General features: G+C 39.3%; 1 long non-coding RNA gene across 1 annotated transcript; it reads right to left on the minus strand.

The window, feature by feature from the left end:
- Nucleotides 1-304: 304 nt before the first annotated feature.
- On the minus strand, nt 305-6,200 carry LOC131254783 (uncharacterized). Its single transcript, XR_009175872.1, has 6 exons — nt 5,914-6,200; nt 5,526-5,694; nt 4,143-4,193; nt 3,912-4,004; nt 3,653-3,683; nt 305-551 (listed from the first exon to the last, which is right to left on the minus strand). It is a non-coding gene; the product is annotated as an uncharacterized LOC131254783 (long non-coding RNA).
- Nucleotides 6,201-7,708: the final 1,508 nt, after the last annotated feature.

The raw sequence follows: 7,708 nt of genomic DNA on the forward strand, positions 1-7,708 counted from the left end.
AGGAAAGAGTAGGGATTGGAGAGCCACCATTAAAAATCTTGAGGAGAAGAAGTTTTGGATCAATCTGATTTTGAATTTTTTTTTGTTTTTTTTTTTTTTTGTTTTTTTCTTTTCTATTCTCCCTTCATCCAATTCATAGTGACCTCGTGAACGGGTTAGCTGCAAATAAACATCACGGCAAGCCTTAGAAAGGTTTCAACCATGAGCATCATCGTCTCATTGGTCTACAGTGCGGTCCACTTGAGATTTAAGACTTAGGATCATGCCATAAATTTGAACGAATAAACATATATGGACAGCATAGATATAACTCATTCATCGCCATGGGCCCCACAAATAGGTTGGCCCCACCATGAGGATCACATTATGTAAAAATAAGTCCCATTTGCTCATCACATGGGCAAGAGAAAGTAGATAATTTCTAGCCATTAGTAAATAGTCCCATTTGATCATACATGGCCCACCTTTGATGTAGTTTGGGCCCCACGTTTGACAGGGACAGTTGGCCTCCCTTAACAACGGCAGTGCGAGAAAGGCTGCTTTGATATGCACTGTGGCCAAATCATAAAAAGTAGAAAGTAAAAGTCAAAAAAAAATTGTTAAAATAAGTAACTTGTAGCATTTAAGTTACTTTTATGATAGTGCTTACCAAATTAACTAGTGTTAAAAAGTAACTCAATGATTTAAAATAAGTTAAAATGTAATTTATTTGGTTGTATCCAAAAGGCCCTTAATAGCCGGATTATTAAGCCATGGGACCCACATCCTTTGTAAAAATCTCATTAGTAACCCAACCCAACCCCTTTGGACCCTACATGCACAAGGCCAAATTATGCATGGGACCAAACTGACCAAACCGTACATGCAGTGTCAAGTGTGTCACATTTACATAGAGTGCTTTGACCCAAAAATCAAATAGGTTCACCCATTAATGGCTAGGGCACATGCATCAATGGAGTGCCTAATGATTGGCATAGATCTTTCATATGCATATATTCCCTGAGGCTGTCAACAGGCTGTTACTGAGATTGGGTCCTTTCAAGTCTTATATCTTATTATTTAATACTCTATAAAGTTTTAATAGTAAAGTTATATGTATTTAGGGGCCAACTCTCACTGGCTAGATTACTATGCCATTGGCTCCACATCCTTACCAACAGCTCATTAGATTTAAATACATTTTTACCTTTTCAGAATATAACATGTTTATGGGGCAGGCCATAGTTTCACTTGTATTCAATTAAGAATATAATTAAAATTGGGTGAGCCCATTGTGATGTTTATGTGAAATTCACCCTGACTGTCAAGTGAGTCGACCCATGTGAGGCCCAAGGTGAAAAAACATCAGCCCCATCCACGTTTCAGATGAACAACACAATTAGAAATAGTGTACAAGGCAACACTTGCTCTCTATTTTCTTCCCCCCCTTATGTGGTTTAGCTAAATTATGGATGGACCTGAATTTTTGGATGTTGGGTCTAGATTTCAATGTGGCATCTAATGGTTGGAGTGAATTTATATAACCATCATGGTGGGCCCTGAAAAAATAATTAAGGATTGACATCTCTCTATTATTAGTTTGTTTGGTGTGGGATTGATTCACAGTCAACTTGTTTTTCTTCCCTTAGCCTAAGGTGGGATTATATATCTAATGGTCAGTAGCCTAAGTGGGATTATATATCTAATGGTCAGTAGCCTAAGGCACACTATGGTAAAACCCATCAAAAATTAAGAGTGGGCATCTTATAAAATTCCATTATTTTATATATGGAATTTTACAAAATACCACGTCAATAATGTATTATTTACATTCTATACCGTTTTCAAAAAGGTTTTTAATAAGCAACCTTATTAATGTAACAAATTATCACTGGAGTACCTTTTCTTAATGGAAGTTGGGTCTGTCATGCCCAAAAATCAAAACTATATCTGATTCAAATGGCTCACATCGAGGGGAAACAATTTCAAGGGTGAGTATTGTCATGTACCCTGTTGGTCTACTTGAATCATGGATAGGGCTGAGTTTTGAGCCCTGGACCTAAAATGGGATGACAGACCTGATGGTGGGGGTGGATTTCACGGCTCACCCAAGCCGCCCAGCCAACCCAAAGTTCCCTTGTCAAATATAATGGTTATTGAAAGCCTTTCTGAAATGGATGCTACCCGGCCAGGCTCTAGCCACGAATGAGCAGATGGGGGGCATCGTGATGTATATGTGTATCCATGCCGTCCATTCCTTTTCTTAGATCATTTTGAGGTGAGCCCAAAAATGAGGCAGATCCAACACTCAAGTAGACCACACAACATATAGCTCTTGCATTTAATGCTTTGTGCATTTAATGCAACCCAATCTTACCATTTAATGTGGCCCATTTGAGCTTTTGGGCTCAATCTTTAAAATGATAAGAGAAAAGGGATGGCATGGGTAAGAAGTCACACCAAGTTTCAGCCGTACACAAAACTCAGGTGGGCCCCACACAAGTAGTTTTAAATGTTTTAGGCATGATTTCTCACAATTTCAGATGGTGTGACCCACTTGAGTTCCGGATACAGTTTATTTTTAGGGTATATCATAACCTAAAGGGGACCCACCAAATGCATGCTGTGGATGTCCAACATAGATCACGGTGGGTCCACAAAGCTCAGCCTGATGGTAAACTCCCATGAGGTTGACCTCATTGTACCATTTCACGTGTTTGTTGCAACACCCTTTCAAACACTAATTAGCTGGGCCAGGCTTATAAGCTACTGTACAGTCCAAATCAGCCCGATTGAAAGGGCTTGAATTTTAATCTTAAGCTAGGCCCATAACAGCTAAAAGCCCAAAAGGTAAGAGTTGCAAGTAGGATGGGTTAGGTTGGGTTTGGTCAGGTCGGCTTTAGGAGATCCTCGTACCCAACCATTTAAGAATCTACTTCAAGTTTGGACCTAGACTTGATCCATTAAAATACAAAGGTAGTTTAGATTAGCTAGAAATCAAAAGCAGCCGACCCATTAATTTAAAAGTTTGATACTAGTCCCCTATACAAATCTGACCCGTTTGTCACTCCTTGCATTAAGGTCAGTAAGGATGTCGATGGGTACCTGATGAGCTCGACCTACAAACCTGATCCAATTTTAACGAGTTCAGGTTCAATAAATTCGACTCAAGAAATCAGGTTGAGTTCGACTCAAGAAATCAGGTTGAGTTCAAGTGTAGACAATGAATTTATCCACACTTTTCTTTACTTTGTTTTGGTTTTCGGGTTAAGCCAGGCCGGATAATCTGGCTCAACCCATTAATAACCAAAGTGAGGAGGTAGGGTTCAACACAAGCCCAACCTATTTATTTAAACAAACATATTTCTAGCTCGAACATGATCAACTGCCCAAATAGTTTGGCCTGAACTACCACAAAAGCAAGTTGGGTCAGTTAACCTGCAAGCCAGCCCGACCTAGGCCTGAGGCCAACCCATTTTAAATTAGGTCTAGGCCCGTCAGTAGGTCTATATTAGGCCTAACTAAGCCCAACCCATTTAGGTCGAGACTCTAACCCACATGCAAATCTGGCATGTTTGTTGCCTAATGTAAGGTACAATTCCCATAAGGAAAATAAATATAAAACAAAGTTCGAAAGTGAAATGGTTTCTTATCTTCGTTAATTATTTCATACCTCATTATTTTCATGCTCTTTAGTAGTGCCCCTGGAAAAAAGAAAAGAAAAGAAAAGTTAAAAAAACAACTGGAAATTGCGCTATTAACTAACTGCTTTGACAAACAGTTCATGACTTGAAAGTGACTATGCTGTATCAAACCAGAATTCATTTTCAGGTAAATAAAATCAGAAACGCAAGGGAAAAAATGCGTGCGTGTGTGTAAAGCTGAATCTGGCCACAGGCAGCCACATGTTCATCCATAAAGAGTATGCATACCTCCTAATCACAAGCCAGTCTAACATAAGCTTTCCCATATCCAATAGAGAAGTAGAGCATTTTTGCCTTTTTTCTATCGGAAGCAAAGGCATCCTGAAATAAAGTGCCAAAAACAAGACTATAATTTCTCTACTTGTTAGGATACAGTGGGCTCCAGATTGCAACTATCTTACTTGAAGTTGGACTAAAGAGACCTATAACTAGAATTGGGCCAGGTGGGTCCTCCCGTACCTGTCCATAATCATCCACAATGAGAGACTTTCCTGGTGTAGCTATAAATGCCTGCCGGGAGCATTAACAATCTTGTAACATTTTGAACAGAAATAAAGGCATTAAATATTCAGCATGGAGAACAGTCATAAACAAATCTTTTGAGGTAAGAAAAACTCTGGCAAATTTATAAACTTCTGATATATATTATATCTTTCCCTTCTATTTTCACTCTTCTTGTTTTCCATTTTATGATGACTTCATGAAGAATTGGAAGGCTAATGGTTACCATCTTTCCTACATATGATATATTATAACAATACATGGAGGATAGAAGCGAGGAGATTCTACATAAAAAGAAAATGTGACCAACAACATGTACATATTAAGGCCTGTTTACATGTTGACCACTCCTTGAATTGGATTTGATTAGTCCAATCTTTTCCAGATTGGGTGGGGGAAGGAAACAAATTGGAAAAGGGAGAACATCTTAATGTCTTTTTGCTTCACATAGGACTTTTGGTTAAACCAAATTACCATTTCATTCCGCTCAGAATCCTTTTGGATGAAATTCCAAAAAGGTCGAGAGAATCACTGCTGCATGCAAACAAGCCCTTAGACAATTATCAAGTTATCTTCTTTTTCTTTTTCCGAGAAGACAACTATATTCATTACATCAGAAGTGGGGAATGGAATTCCCAAAATACAGAAAAGGGACTTGAAGCTCCAGATTAGTCAAGCTGAAGGACAATACAATCAGCAGCGCCAGCAGCCACGGTAAACAAAACGTTTAGCCCTGCAGCCAACTTGCTGTGTCAACTAATGTGTAACATGCATCTTCAACTCTATCAGCAATGGTATCAACGCCAATATTTACCAGGAAACACAGCTTGTCTAATTTATCAGTGTCATAACAGCATAGCATATCTCTAATCAATGTTATCATATCAAACTTCAAATTTCAGTTAACTTTTACACAGTAGCAGTGTTAAAATTCGCCCGCCTGAATCACGTATGGCCCTTATAATTTTTGGGCCCTATGCCTATAATTTAGTGTGGCATCTAACGATTGGAGTCTGTATCATATAATGATGGTGGGCCTGGTAAAAATCAAGGGTAGACATCTCTCTTCCAATTTGAACACGGGAGAAAAGAGGTCACCCTTGATTTTTGAGGGTCCACCTTGATGTGTATTTGAAATCCACTTCGACCATGAGATGTGTAATCTCACTTTAGGCCTAGGACCAAAATATCTAGCTGACCTATGATTCATCTGGGGCCACAAAAGGAAAAGGTTGAGAGGTGTAATCACTGATGAGGCTCATTTTTTGGATCCAAGATCTAAGATTGGCAAGCAGAAGTTGGGGCAGGAGTTTGAAGTGTGATTTGAAGTGGAAGAATTACCTGGCTATAATGATTATGCAGCTAAGTTCTTTAACTCTTTTTTGCCTTTGGGATTTGATCTTTTGATTCTATTCACACTGTGGTTCATTGGTACCATGATTCATCATATTAAAACTGTAAGTTTTTGTCTCTTATTTGCAAATGGTACACATGCCATGCTGCCTTGCATCTGATTCACAGTAAAGCAACTTGGTGAGTGAAACAAAAACATCATGGATCAGACTTCGAAGTACACGAGAAAGTTAGAGAAAAAAATGTGAACCTCAATACATTGAGTGCAGTGTTGTGTTGTTTCACTGATAAGTAATAATTTACAATTACTTTGAGCTATTTGGTATAACGCTATAAACCCATAAACTAACAAGGTCAAATCTGCATGGACATTTACCATTGTTGTAGGCATTTCCAGGGACTGCTACCCCATTAGAAAGATGTTGGTCACATCTTTTAAAAACAATCCACTCTATCAAATAAGAAAAGGAAAAAACACTGAAAAATAAAAAAAAGAGAGAAGGTTGTTAGTGGCTATTCAAAACGAGATACAATTTAGAGAACTAAATGATGGTCCAAGCTCATAGTAGAAATTTGAATTAAATCAGGGCTAAGTCCGTTATTGGATCTATATCATAGGCCCAAGCCCAAGCCATTCAGGTCAGGACTGGAACCACAGGCCTATGATAAATCATCATGTGGGCTCATTTTATGTAGACATCCCATCCAAGTATTAGGTGGGCCCCATCATGTAGATGGCTCAGCCAAGCTGACATCAGAGCTGGACAAATCAGCATGTAAACAAATGCATGTGCTAAAACCATGGACAGCCTAGAAAAAAATTGCCAAGCTTGTTTAAACCATCCACCGTTTTCATCTATGTGGCCTAACTGATGAGTTAACCATCCTCACAGTTATGTACATGGTAGAGCACACCTGATACATGGCTCAGATGTCCTGCACATTTTCCAGGTTAGCACGTATCCACTTGCGGAAGTGCATGTGGAGCCAGCAAACATCCCTGACACATGGCTCAGATGTCCTGCACGTGTAAGGTTAGCACATATCTGCTTGTAGAAGTGCAAGCGGATCTAGCAAACCTCTTTAAAATCCATGCACTCTGCATTCCTTTGGCTTCTTTAGCATGAGAGAGGTGAATTCTACAAGTGTTATTACTGTTGTTGGAATTGCCGGTAAGTAATAGTGGTACAGAGATATAGATATAACAACGATTGGGAGATGAACTCCTGTTAAATAATCATTGCTAGACAGACATGTTTATTTTGGGGAGGAAGAACTAGAAAAAAAAAAAAAAAAAAAACTGCTGATTTTTCATGCTTGAGCCTCAGCACATGTTGTCCGCAACTTGAGAACTCCGAATACTGCAGAATGATCTTCGCTGCAGCTTCTTGTTGGTAGTTGTGAAGAGCTGGCCCATGTTTACCTCACAGGTGGCCCAGTTGGTGATTGCCCATGTGTATCTGGAGAAACAGTTCATCAGCATTTCTTTCAATCTAGAAGAAGCCTATTGAGAAAATTACAGAAAACTCCCCATTCGGGGCAACCATTCTAAGCTATCTGATTCTAAACCAGCTACAACCAAAATAGCTGCAAGAGGCAAACATGATAAATTGATGGGTCTGGAGGAGAATCCAATATGGACAACATGTATGATCAGACTTAATGGGAGGTGTGACCTAACACTAACTCGGGCACCTGAACCCAATTTCTTAACGAGTCCAATAAATGGGACCCACACCATTAAAATCAGGTCGGATCCAACAAGTACCTGGATCCACAGGTCTGGGTATTCATTGATTGTCCTCTGGTTTTCTCACAGTGTGTAAGTAGCGTATTGCTTCTGCTAAGCAAGCACCACGTGAGTCTAACTTTCACGAGATCCACCCCATCGCTCAGGTATGCTGCTCATGTTTACCCAGGAATTCAAAAATCATAATGGTTCTATAGTAAACCTACCCAACAAGACCGACTAGAATTGAGTGGGTCAATCAATGTGATCTAACACTAACTAAAGCACTCGAACCCAATTTCTTAATGGGTTCAATAAATGGGACCCAGACTATTAAAATCGGGTTAGGTCCAACATATCTTCTTGAAGTCACTTTTCTTTCCCACTAACTACCAGATTAACTCTCTATAGACCATATCAAGTGCTTATCTACACCAACAAA

This window comes from Magnolia sinica, chromosome 9 (genome assembly GCF_029962835.1).
Source record: "Magnolia sinica isolate HGM2019 chromosome 9, MsV1, whole genome shotgun sequence".
NCBI classification, from domain to species: domain Eukaryota; kingdom Viridiplantae; phylum Streptophyta; class Magnoliopsida; order Magnoliales; family Magnoliaceae; genus Magnolia; species Magnolia sinica.